The 13,875-nt window shown below is 38.2% G+C and overlaps 1 protein-coding gene across 1 annotated transcript in view; it reads right to left on the reverse strand.

The window, feature by feature from the left end:
• The window catches only part of LOC118096467 (heparan sulfate glucosamine 3-O-sulfotransferase 1-like), a 39,468-nt gene extending 36,914 nt beyond the window's left edge, over nucleotides 1-2,554 (reverse strand). Inside the window, exon 1 of the mRNA XM_035138346.2 lies at nucleotides 2,437-2,554. The gene's annotated coding sequence lies outside the window, so the exon portion shown is untranslated. The remainder of the gene's footprint in view (nucleotides 1-2,436) is intronic.
• Between the last annotated feature and the right edge of the window lie 11,321 nt (nucleotides 2,555-13,875).

Raw genomic sequence — 13,875 nt, forward strand, 5'->3', positions numbered from 1 at the left:
AAATTAAAAACCAATATATTCTTTGCATATAACATCTTACTTGTAAGGATTGAAGGAATGAGAATTTTCTGAATAAAAATACTTTATGAGGCAATGTTCGCGTATTCTATAAATCAGTAAGCACCAATAGATCATTTTTCAATCAACCATCAAATGACACCACAGATACTGTTTAAACCAGATTATGCCTTTGCAGTATTAAAGTATTTATTTATTTACAATTTTTATGATACGAAAATATATGATTGCAACCCTGTTTAGTTAACCAAATTCTGTGTTACTACCATTAATTCAATGATTGCTGTGCACCTTCTATGATCTCTGGTGTCCTAGATATCAAATTATAAAAGTTGCTTGTGCAGCTTATATAGCAGGGGTTCCCAAACTGTGGCCCACAGACTACCAGTGATCTGTGAGCTTCATTCAGGTGGTCTACAGTATGTCTGTCTGCGGAGAACACTGTAAAGCTCTATGGAATTCATATTGTATGGTTTTTTAATATTGCATTTTATTGTACAGTGGTACCTCTGGATACACACAGCTCTGGTTGCATATCCTTCAGAATGCGAACGCGGCAAACCCGGAAGTATTTTTCCGGGTTTTGCCACGCGTGCATGTGCAGAAGCAGCACCTCCAGTTGCGAATTCCTCAGGATCCGACTGGAGCTCCGGAACAGATCCCGTGTGCAATTGGAGGTACCACTGTATTACATCACTTAGCGCAGAGCATTACAATTGCTACAACAGGCAAAAAACATCATTAAGTGGTCTTCCAAGACCTTCAGCAATTTTCAAGTGGTTTTTTTTGGGGGGGGGAGTTGGGAAGTGACTGGCATAGAGAATGAGACCTTAACAGACCCTTGGAAAGCGGTTGGTCTTATCTTTTCCATGCTGCTAATTCACTTCCATCTCTGTGTCACCCTCTGATCATATAAATAAGTCAGAGATTGAATGAGCTAAGATTCTGCAATGCTTTCAGTTTCTTAACTATTTATTGTGAAGGGCCAATTTCTATGAGAGTTTTCTCTTGGAATCCTTCAAGTGGATCCCTCAAGTGGATTTAGAATCTGAATCCCTATTCCGCCCCCACACCATTCTTATTTAAAAAGGAAAGAATATTTTTCTTAAATGTATCAGTTCTAGGTTTTGTTTTGTTTTTTTAAAAAAAACCAATTATGTTTGGTTTCCATTGTGCCCCCACACTAACAGCATGATAATCTAACATTTAGATGGTTGAGTACAGTAGTTTGAGGTTTTTTTCTTTAAAAAGGGACATTATTCCTGAGCTGTATTTCAAATAAACATTTGAATGCACAACAGGAGGAAAGCTGAGAGCAAAGCATATAATTTGTCGAAGGTTACTATTATTGCACAATAGGATTTTAATTGGTTAATTGCAGTGATGTAAACAAGGGCAATAGGGCACTGGACACATAGTGAAGGAAAGGAAACACCGCATCTTTATATATTTGTGGAAACAGAGATGCAAGTTAGCAAATTACCGTGACAAAAATGGCAACACAAAGCAATCAGCATGCTGCTATAGCAGTTTGCTATGAAATTGCATGAATACTCTAAACTTCTGCCCTGGCTATCAATGCAGGACAAAGAACGGGAACTCTTTAAGATCAACTGCCCAACACTTAATAAGCTGTACGTAAGTCAGGTTACAATGTTTCGGTTCCATGCTACAGTAGAGGTTAAAATACTTGGCTAAACTGAAGCTAAGACATTGATCCAACGAGTAATCTCTCTCCTGCATCTTCCTTTCAAAGTGCAGAGTGGGCACAAGCAGTCCAAGTCTTGCCTACCCAGAAGGGACTCTTCACTGACAGGAGGTGCCAACAGAGGCAATTCCACTGCTGGTGGTTTTAGGCTTGGCCCCTCCCCAAGATCTGAACCTCTACCTCCCAGGACACTGGGCCCCTTTTCAGGGCCAGACAACTTCTGAGATTCCAGTCTCTCCTCCCACAACCTGCTAGGTCAGTGGTGGCCAAACTTGGCCCTCCAGCTGTTTTTGGAGTACAACTCCCAACATACCTAGCTAACAGGTCAGGGATGATGGGAATTGTACTCCCAGCTGGAGGGCCACATTTGGCCACCACTGTCCTAGGTCATTCTTCAGGTAATCCAGCTCCAACTTCCCAATCTCCACCCGTCATCTTCCACAGTTGACCACCCGCTCCAAGACGTCTCCACAGAACTCATGACACTTGCAGATGAGAACAATCTAAGTATGAATTAAGAGACCAATCCTTGATTGTGTCTGCTTTACATATGGCATTTCCATGAAATAACACAACACCATTCAGGGGACAGAGAATATATGGAACAAGTATGTCACTGTGTGAGAGATTTTTTTGAATTAACACTTTATTGATAATTATTGTGAATCTATGGGAAAAACACCAATTGTACAGCTCAAAAGTGTTCTTACCTGGATTTATAGTGTAGCAATTGTTAGAAACTCTTGGAAATGATAGACAATTGTTCCAGCAACTGAACTATGACAGGAGGAAATCACATCATCAACCCATAGAGTAATGTTTCTTTCTGAATTTAGTAAGACCTGAAAGGAAAATATATACATTAATGTCTTAAAATACAGCAACATATCCCCCCAAACCCTCACCTACTGGGCAAGGTAATCTTTAATAGAATTCTGGGTCAGAGGAAATATTCCAGGTGATGTGCTTAGCAACGGTATGTGAACATCTGATTTAGCAACTTTTGTTTTCAGTGAGCAACGCCCATTGTCTTAATGCACAGTGCATCCTGGCTGAGCAAGAATATGCTAAAATATGCCTTGGGATATTAAGAGACAGACATTGAAGATGATAAAAATGTTAAGCATTTCCTTGTGTAGGGTTTAGAAAGTGTGTGTGTGTGTGTGTGTGTGTGTGTGTGTGTGTGTGTGTGTGTACACTGTATATCCATTCTGAAGTTTATATATGGGCCACATTACATTATAGTGGGTGATCAAGACTAAATAGGATTACTAGAATACAAAAAAAATATGTTTACCTCTACCCATGAGAAAGTTTTAGGAGGCCAATTAAAATTTCAACTGAGGTAGGCAAGAAAGAATCTTGCTATTATGAGAAAATGATGGCTTCAAGGGTATAGCCATGACTCATGAAAAATCATCTGCACAACAGTAAGATTATAAATGCACACTATTTCCTCAGAATCGTTCAACGTACGTTTCTTTTTACACATTTTGGAGTTTCCTAGAAATTATTCCTTTTTAAATAATAGCAATTTTGAAGTACTGACAACATGGGGTTGATAGGATATTTTTTACAATAGCAGCTGGAGCGTTAGCAATAGATTTCAGCAATCTCCTAACTGCATCTTCCAGAAAAACTTGCAGTCTAATATACAAAGCCACCCCACCCCGTGGGATGCTGAAAAAGAGTGTGTTTTTCTGCTAATTTAAGCATACCAGCAGTCATCTGTAGAGTTTACATGGCTTTCTTGTCAATACCTGCTGGTAACAGTTGGTGGAGAAGTAGATTCTCTTATGATGTGCTTGTTAATTAAGCATGGCAATAGCCATTCAGGATTAAAATTTCAATACCACCATTCAAGTGTATAACAACAACAACAACAACAACAACAACAACAACAACATCATCATCATCATAAGACCCTAATCTCTGAGTGAACACTTGCTTTCTGTCACTACTGCAGGGGAGATTTTTTTTGTTTATTTAGGAAAACAGGAGCATAACTCACAAACCACATCACTTTGTTGCAAAGCTGGAATGTGTGGCTGTGCCAAAAGTTCAGAGAATCAATTGGGGGGGGGGGAAGAGAGAGGAGAGACACTCAAAAGGTTTCAAAGACTATCAAAGGCAGATTTCCCTGGAAATTTGTATTACAATACAAGAGTTAATAAATACAAAGCTATTTCAGCTGCTTCCATGCGAAATGTTCCTTTAAAGAAGGAGGAGGAGGAGCTTTATCACTACCCTAAGGAGTCTCAAAGCTGCTAATAATCTTATTTTCCCTTCCTCCTCCCCCCAAAAAAACACACACACTCTGTGAGGTGAGTGAGGTTGGGAAACTTCAGAGAAGTGTAACTAGCCCAAGGTCACCCAGCAGCTGCAAGTGGAGAAGTGGGGAAGCAAATCCGGTTCACCAGATTACAAGTTTGGTAGGTGAATCTACATCAGTCACTTGCACCTGTGAAAAGTATTAACAAGTACAGTAATGCTTTTTAGAGTACTTCATAATGCAATGCCAGAACTGACCTGAAGGCAGCTCCCCAATGTCACACTGAACTTTATTTGCTTCATATCTAACATGCTCCTGTATATTTTCGAACAATGAACCTCAGTAGTGGCAAGGTCTAATACAGCACTTTTTTATATTAAAGTGTGGTTTAAGTATCAATTGCTCCTATATAAATACCAGGGAATAAAATGACATTGGTGATATTTTCAAGGCATAGGCCACAATCCAGATAACTCTTCACTATGGGACTAAGCTAGGCAAGGCAAGTGGGGCTTTTAACTCATTAGTTTTGAAAAGGAACCCTCTTTTCCACCCACATGGCAAATCTTTTATAACTTTAACAGAGTTGCAAAAGTGAAGTTTGCATTGGTGCTTGCTATTCAACAGGGTATTTTCAAGTCTTCTTCACAGGACCTTTCCCCCCCTTTCCAGGAGCTACATTCACATTTTGCCACTGACAAAACAGATCAAGAAATATCTGAAGAAATTGTAAAATAAAAATTTGTCGGTTTGGGGGGGAAACTGCTGCTGTACAAATGAAAATAGTTCCAAAATGCCTGTTTTTATTCCAAACCATCCTCATATTGATTGCTCCATCTGTTTTTATGCGCTTCCAATTGGTTATCAATAATGTTATGTTTCAGTGGAAGGAGGAGGAGGAGAACACTTAAATTGCTGTATCAGAAATCACAGCATGGAGGTGGCATATTTCAAAACTTGGCTAAATATTTTGCCACCTTAAGTGATCTTAGGCATAAGTGATCTTAGGCAGATCACTTATGCCAGATGTGTTTGTGTGTAAACCTCTGTCCCTCTGGTTACTTTTCTATATGCAGGAAACTGCATAAATGCTGAAGCATTCAAACGTGCATCTCCCACTCCCATCACCCATGTCACTTGCCACCAAGAACTGCAGCATGCCATTCTGATTGTACAGTGTGGGACTTCATGGTCATTGCATAGCCTCATTCTTCATTTTGCTCTATCATTCACTGTCAGAGGAAATTCTACTGCAGAGTTAGTCTCTGTATTCCCAAAATTTATGTAGCGCTAGTCCTGGTGATTTAATCAAAGATCTTGTGACAAAACCAGAAATTGGACCAGCAAAGTTATCCCATTATTGCCTCTCCAGCCTTGGGGTGAGTTTCAGAACAAGAGAACTGTAATAGCTTAACCCAGTTTCATGCAGCTGCTTGAACTCAGAAAATAAAAATTGCCTTTGAGGCTCTGTCATGCTAGTTCTGCCAACTGTGAATGTTAATGCAGGACAGAATGTGAAGAGAAGAAACTGAATGTACAACATTAGTTTCATATGTTCCTCAGTGAGCTATTCCAACCCCTTCTATCACAGATCTTTCAAATTGTCCCGATCAACTCCTACAGTCTATTATCTCAAGTAAGTAAAGGCCAAGCGACAGGAGGCTTGCATGAGCTTAAACACAATAGTGTGAATCGCAGAAGCAAAATTCAATAGAGATTTGTTTTAGTAGGGGGAAACAGTCAGACATAAAAACTGATAAAATGCAAAATAATTAATTGCTATCCCAGGTGTGTTTATTTCAGTAATATAGGTTGAAACATTTTCAAAAAACAAAACCCACTGCTTGATTTTCTACAAAACAACAACCCATTTTCAGAAATTTATTGTTTCTTCAAAAGATTAGTAATAATGAAGTACAAGTAATTAAAACTGCACAAGTATTGATTTCCTTATATATTCATATATTCTAGTTCACCTACTAATTGCTGGCTTGTAGAAAATTTTAATATATTGTATAGGCCATTTAAAATCAACATGATATGCTTTCTTAAAAATATATATATATAAATCAACTAAGATTGACACACTAGATCTGCTTTGATTTATAGCACAGCAAAATCTTCTGGAAAGTATTTCAGAAACTTTCTGATTCATAATTCCCAGACAACTGATGTCACTGCTATATAAAAATTTTTTTGATGAGCAGTAGGTTACAATAGCTGATTAGTAGCAATTCCCACTAAGTTTCTACATTCTCCCCTCTCTCTCATGGGCAAATGTTGTATTTCTTTTTTATTACAGATAAGAAAGCATGAGAGGGAGACAGATCTGCTAGCAAACACAATTCTCACATTGTCAACACCATCATAACATATGGGTGGGCTTAGTGAAGGGCCAAATTGTAGGTATTTTGTGATTTCAAAATCTTACACAAGCAAATAAGACAGGTGAGAAAGGTAAGTAATAATCTAGTGTGATTCATTTGCCTTTATTAAGCAAAATTTCCACAGGGTATTCTCCTAATCCAGCCAATTGCACCACAGCATAAAGATTGAAGAAGTAAAAAACAATTGATAACGGTTCTAGATTTTGAGAACTGTCCAGTACGTACAGTACTAAGTAGATGTCAAAATGTAACCTCCAACTGTTCTTAAAGAACTAGCTATTCCCTCACCTCTCAGGAAGGATTGATTTGTTGTGGATAAATAGAGGCAGGAGAGGAAATATTTAAATATTTTTCTTTGCTACTTCTGTGCCCTGAATCCCCAAGACCCCCCCCTTTGTGCCTCAACACAGACTTCCAAATACATGTTTACAAATATCTAGTTGGACCATACAGGATGCTGATGCAATTTTAGAGTGGAAAAGCAAACAGGTAAAGAAAGAGTTTAGCAGAAACATGCACCTCAAGTAAAAACATTTTTGCTTCATTTATCATTTTATTTGTGACAGCCCCATTTGTTTTGTCTTCCATTTGTTAAAATCTCATTTGTTTTGTTTTACTTTCATTATTGTTTCACATGTTACTGTTAATTGTTTCTTATTTATTTTGTTTCCACTTTGATTACTGAGAAAACCCAGCCTTTCTTCTGATGCCCACACTCAACATTTTTCATCCTTGTAGCATTGAATATTCAGGTGCTGTTTTACTGCATCACCCTTGCCACATTTCAGACAATTTGGTCAAAAGAGCCCTCACTTGTTAAGCATTTTGAAAAGGGACAATATCCTCTAAGTTTTCCAGTGCTTTATGTTCCAGATTGGACTATTTCCATGTGTTTTTACCCCCAATATCCCTCTTTCCTACATAATGTTATCTGAATGTACCAATACTACCAATTTGCCATGGAATGCAATATCTCATATCAGTATCCAAATTCTCTCCTGTAAGAAAATGGGATGATGATGATAAAATTCATACCCCACCCATCTGGCTGGGTTTCCCCAGCCACTCTGTGGAATAAAATGATATAGGAATCAAGCACAGGCTCCCAACCTTTGAGCTGAGTAGCCCTCCTCTGAGGGTAAGGCTTGAACCTTGAACAAATAGTTGCTGATCTGTGTATTATAAACTCTAATAGTATTTAAACAATGATGAAAGAGTTTAATATCGGTCCATGCCGAGGGCCTTCTGGCAGTTCCCTCACTGTGAGAAGTGAAGTTACAGTGAACCAGGCAGAGGGCCTTCTTGGTAGTGGCGCCCACCCGGTGGAACACCCTCCTATCAGGTGTCAAAGGAAAAACCAACTACAGTACCAGACTTTTAGGAGACATCTGAAGGCAGCCCTGTTTAGGGAAGCTTTTAATATCTGAAGGACTACTGTATTTTAATATTTTGTTGGAAGCCGCCCAGAGTGGCTGGAGAAACCCAGCCAGATGGGCAGAGTATAAATAATATATTATTATTATTATTATTATTATTATTATTATTATTATTATTAAAAGGTGAACCCATAAATCTGATTTAGAACTACTGGTTTTCGGTGTTTAACAAATGGAAGGATATATTTTAACTGGTATCACTTGATATGTAAGTTTAGAATTTATGCAATAAATCTAGCAACATTTTCATATGGCTAAGTAACACTGTTTTCTAGCCTTCTTTGATGGCTGATTTGGATCTTTCTTTTTTCCCATATGTTTCGAAAACAATTGTTAACATTAGTTTTCTTTGGAGATAAAAGTTAGAAGAAAATGCAAAAGCATCAGTTTTTTCTTTGATGGCATTTACAACTTGCATACATTATTCATATAATTGCATGGATATTAAAACCAAGCAAAAGCTGTTAAAGTTCCACATATTTTATTTTAGAGATATGGTAGGATTGCTGTTTTATTGTATACTAATAAGTGAAACTTATATTTGCTGTTTTATTGTATACTAATAAGTGAAACTTATATTTTTCAACCTTTAATATGGTACAGGCTGCTACAGAATCTGCCTTCCTGCAAAATGAATATTGTTAATGAATGCGAAGTGGCGAGTTGTATGTATCTAAGTTTTTTTTTTTACAGTACTTATACTCCTAGCTTATTCACACATTTATATTTTCTTTGTGCTTTAGATTGTCCTGTATCAATCTGTTGATCACTATTATGAGACTCACTTCATGTCAGGGAGAGAAGTAAACTTATCCTGTTTACTAATAATCAGGAGCCATTGGACTATCTGAATGAAATTACAACTTTTTATGCATTGTGGAAGAATCATAACTTTGATAGCCCTGTCAGGGAACAACTGAATACATCCTGGATATTTTTAATTTGCATCTATGAGGTAAGTTCAAAATTTTACCGATTATAGGCATGGCAAAAATACCATATCCTAGTTGTCCTAGTACCTTGAAGGTTATAGTACACTGAGGGCCACTTTACCAGCAACAGAGTGTGGGGAGTGTAAATTATTCTGTCATACTAATGAAGAGATGAGGAATTAGACAGAGGCAAAGCAGTTCTTTGTGGAAATTAAAGACAATGAGATGAGTCATGGCAAAGGTTGAGAATCAGTTTGATCAGAGAGGAATCTTAAAAACATGAAGCAATAATGGGGGGGGGGTGTTGTCGAAAAAGAAAAAGGTGAGTCAAGCATCTAGATGAGAGTTGGTGTGTCATAGAGGCTAAGAGGCTGAACTATGAAGCAATGTTCTCAGTTCAAATCTTTCCTCTGCCATGCAATCACAAGTCATTGTCTCTAAGTGTCATCTCCCACACTCAATCAGCAATATAAGGAATGATACCTTATCACTGTTGTGTTGTAACTAAATAATGCATGCAAAGTGCTTTGGCCACTTGAAAGCATTGTAAAAAAGTATTACCATCCTTTTATTAGATCTGATAAGAGATGTACTTATGAGGAAAGGTAAGACTGTAATATGGAGTAGAGTGCAAGACTGCAACAAGGAGGAGTAGATTCATATAGAGTAAACTTTAAAGGCTGAAAAGGGCTGGAACTATTACAATTTAGAAAGACAGAAATGGCTATTGCTGCCGCTACAGTGGTCTTCAAAGCAAGGTGCCTGGTAGAAGAAGCAATATCTAAAGGGGAAGAGTTGAATTTTGTGGAGAACAAATAGATGGAGATCAAGAGATGAAAATATAATGGAGGACAATTACTTTCTGGATGAAAGAGGAGCAGTTTCACAAGAAGCAGGAAAAGGGAGCTAGTAAATAAGGGTGGGATTTGGGAAGAAGGCATGTTGGTGCTATGATGGTAGAAGCAAATACCGGTAGCAGTAGGCAGAAAACAGTACAGGGATAGATAGAATAGAAACTACACAGACTAAGAAAAGGTTCTAAGGAGGAGGAAGCTGGGCTTTGTCAGAACAGCAGAAGTAACAAGATTGAGTGTAGTTAATCAACTAATTTACTTGACAATCCTATATCACATGTATATCTCTCTATGGAATATGTCAATAGACCAAACTACAATCAGATTTAAATTTAAGTTTATTGTCTATCTTCTGTGTCTAACAACTACACCCTGAATGCTGCATCTGAGAGAATCATTGCTCAGGGCACAAACTTCACACATTTTTCAGTTTTCTTGCCAACCACGAAAGCTAGGATTTTGCTTTTCAAAATGAATTACCAAAGCTAAAATGGTTCTGCTTCTGACAACTGTCCTAACAAATGGTACTTTATGAATTTTCATTCTGTATACTGGACATGATTTAAGACAAACAGAAGAATATATAAGATTAAATCTGACTAGATTTATGCCTAATGTAAAAGGTGCCAGAAAAACTACATAGCGACTGCTGTTTTGTTTGCATTGCCTTGCTTTTCATGACACCTTTTTGCCTTTTGATCTTCTATCTGCTTCTTGCCCCTCTAATCATCTATTGCTACCTTGGAATTCAACTTTTCACCCATCTCTGACTCTGTACTCTTTGGCCAACATCTTCCTGAGCCAGTGCTTGACCTCCTGTACTCAATTTAATGCCCTGCCAGCCCTTTCCAACCTAAGCCTGAACTTTAGTTGCATCCTGCCTTGGATCTAAGCCAAGGCTTGACACCACCTGAAATTGCAGTCATCAAGTAATGAACACTTACGCGTGAACTGGCCTGCAAATTTATTTATTTATTTCAAATGATCTTTATTCAATTTATAAGAATGAAAAAAATACAGAAGACAAAAAAAAGACAAAGACCAAAAAGAGAGAGAGGGGAAAAAACCCAATAACAATATTTCTTATTACTTAACATTGTTATATAGACTTCCTCGATTCCCCCCTCACTGGGTCCATTTTTAATCCATCCTTAGCATTTTTCATATTATATCTTAAGCCATTTTCTAACACTTATACGGTACATTTCCATCTTCCTCTATTTCATAAACAATTTCCTCTTCATTATCCCTCAAATATTCCTAGCCTATAATCATCAATTCAAATTTAAAGGTGAGAGACTTGTGCAAATAAATTGTAGAAAGAGAACCTACTCTGCATGGATAGAATCACAGAACCAATAAGAGATAATATAACACAGGGTACAGCATTATAGTCACTCTTTGGATTCTGCACTGATGTCATGTTTGTGTATAAGAAAATCATAGTAAAAAATTAGTAGCGCACATGGAAATGATAGTCTTAAGGCAGGCATCCCCAAACTGCGGCCCTCCAGATGTTTTGGCCTACAACTCCCACGATCCCTAGCTAAGAGGACCAGTGGTCAGGGATTATGGGAATTGTAGTCCAAAACATCTGGAGGGCCGAAGTTTGGGGATGCCTGTCTTAAGGCATAGCTGCCAAGTCTCCCATTTTTCACGGGAAACCCCCAGATTTTAATCCGTTTCCCGCTGTTATCCCGAATAGAAAAAAATCCCAGAAATCCCCCGGATTTCCTACCTGCCAGGGAGGCTCCATTTCGGGTGCCGCTCTGCCCATGTCTGGGCACCGGACATGTCTGGACATGCGTAGAAGCGACTTCCGGTGCCGCTCTGCCCATGCCTGGGCACCGGAAATCAGGCAGAGCAGCACCAGAAGTTGATTCTACGCATGTCTGGACATGCATAGAAGCGACTTCCGGTGCCGCGCCGCTGCTGATCCCGCATTTTTCAGCGGGAGACTTGGCAGCTATGTCTTAAGGTCACAATTTCCTCTTCATATAGCTATTCTTGAAAAAGAAATTCTGCCAGCTAGTATCACAGATAAATCAATGCTGACTAGTTCTTTTCCTTATTTGATTATTATTTTAGAAAGATTCCATCACTATAGTAGTGACCTGCAGATACAGAATCTTTCTTAATGATTGATGAAGTCAGGCCTACATCTTCTAAAGCCAGCCTACACGATAAATATTTCTAACCTAGAATCAGCTATACAGAATAAGATCCAGAATATTACAGCATGTCCTTCTATTTTATTTCCTAATGTTTTCCTAATATTTATTTCCTAATGTTTTCCTAATATTTATTTTAAATGTATTAACAAGGTATAGCCAGAATGTGAATTGCTTCTTTCCCTCATGTATATACCGTATGTCACATCAAATCAAATTACAACAAAACAAGGCTCAAATCTGATATTAAGTCATCTGAAAATATAACAAAGAGGAAGAATGCCAAGTAGAAAATTGTGGCCTAGATCTTACATCTAGTATATTTTTGACACTTGAAGTTACTGAGGGCAAAATTTCCTCTCTAGTCCTTGAAACATCATTGGCTCAATGTTATGCTAGATGCTGAGCGGATGTTCCTTATAAGGAGAACTTGTGCTTTGCTCATGATCTAGATAATGTAAATAGCACAAGCATATGATTATTATTTTTCCTTTGACTGTGCACAAAACTAAACTTGCATTGTACAAAGAAATTATAAACTAAAAACATTGTCCACAACTGTACACCGTAACTCCATTTTGTAATGGAAAAAAAATCATATCTCTAAAGGAAACTGTGATGGGTATTACTCTTTGGCCAGGGAGGCAGCTCTGTGTAACAAGCCAATTTTCATGGTTCTAGTTACCCTAAAGGAAAATGAAAGGTCAGAACCGACATAATTTTTAATGGTGGCAGCAGATTAACTGTCTGCAATTTTCCTAGCCAACTAATCAAGGATTAAAAGCTTCTTTTCTGAAAGGGTCTCTCTCTCTCCCTCTCTCCCTCTTTGCCTCTGATTTTATGCCCACAAAACACTGTCCTAGTAACTCTGTTGTGTGCACATTTCCCCTCAAAGCAGGGAATGACAACCTGCTTTCAAAAGCCTATATTTTGGAATGAATCATTGCCAGAAGACATACTATCATCAAGAAGTCCTGCCAGACTATATCTTTTTTGTACCTTATAAATGTGAATAAAAATCCCCAGCTAACACGATTATAGCAATGAGACTGAACATTTGGGAGATCCCTCAATTTCATTTCTTATCCTTTAAGCCATGAAAGAAGGTGCACAAGAACCAGCATTTACTATTGCTCAGTAGCTCTCCAGAATAAGAACTTTCATGCATGCTTGGCAAGGGGCAGCTTGTACAGTGAAGTAACCCTGGAGAATTTCTCTTTGGTCAGAAGGATGAGCAGCAGAGATACCATTTCTGGTTTGTTTTTTAAAAAAATATATTTATCAGCAACCTTTCATGCTTCCTGTATTTTAAAGGAGTATCACAATCCTCTTCAGAGTGATTATAGCTGAAAGACAATTCCCAAGAAACTGACAGCCCAATAGTATCCATGGGATGGGGGATCAAGCGGTAGCAGAAGCACAATTTGGGTAGATCTAGGGATAATAAGGAAAGGCTTTGCTGGAAAAGTGGGATTTAAAGAGGAACCTTAAAAATACTGTAGTAAAGGTGTAACGGCTCAAGGAGAGGGCCTTGGCACAATGAAACCTATAAGACACAAAAACAGTGGAAATGAACATAAGGTAAAATAAGTCAGAGGCAGGAAAGTAGACTTTGACATTCAGCACCATTTGTAAACCATGGAACATAATGAAATCACCAAAGGGCAGAGAAAAACTATATGTATAGATGGGGAGGGGAAACCAAGGGATTTAAGTAGGGCAGGGTTAGTTAACCTGTGCTGCACCAACATCTCAACAGGTGCCTGTTTCAGCTGAATATACAAACACCTGGAAAGCCAAAGGTTAGCTGTAGAGTGGAGAAAACTAGACATTCCATAAGAGAATTCTGAATGCCTGAACCAAGTGTTTTAGCTTACATTATAAGGTTCACAGTGAGGTGAAAGCCATACAAACAGTGCACAAACAAGGTTGCGTGTCAATAAGAAGGTTATGCTATTAAAACTGGCGGTGGGTAGCTGACATCTGGAAGATATTCCAAAAGTGAGTGCAACTGGAAAACACTACCTTTTAGAAAAACACTACCTTTTACACTAGCTTGCACGCCATCAAGATTGCCATTTGTGCATTGAAATTTCA

This window comes from Zootoca vivipara, chromosome 5 (assembly GCF_963506605.1).
Source record: "Zootoca vivipara chromosome 5, rZooViv1.1, whole genome shotgun sequence".
In the NCBI taxonomy this organism is placed as follows: domain Eukaryota; kingdom Metazoa; phylum Chordata; class Lepidosauria; order Squamata; family Lacertidae; genus Zootoca; species Zootoca vivipara.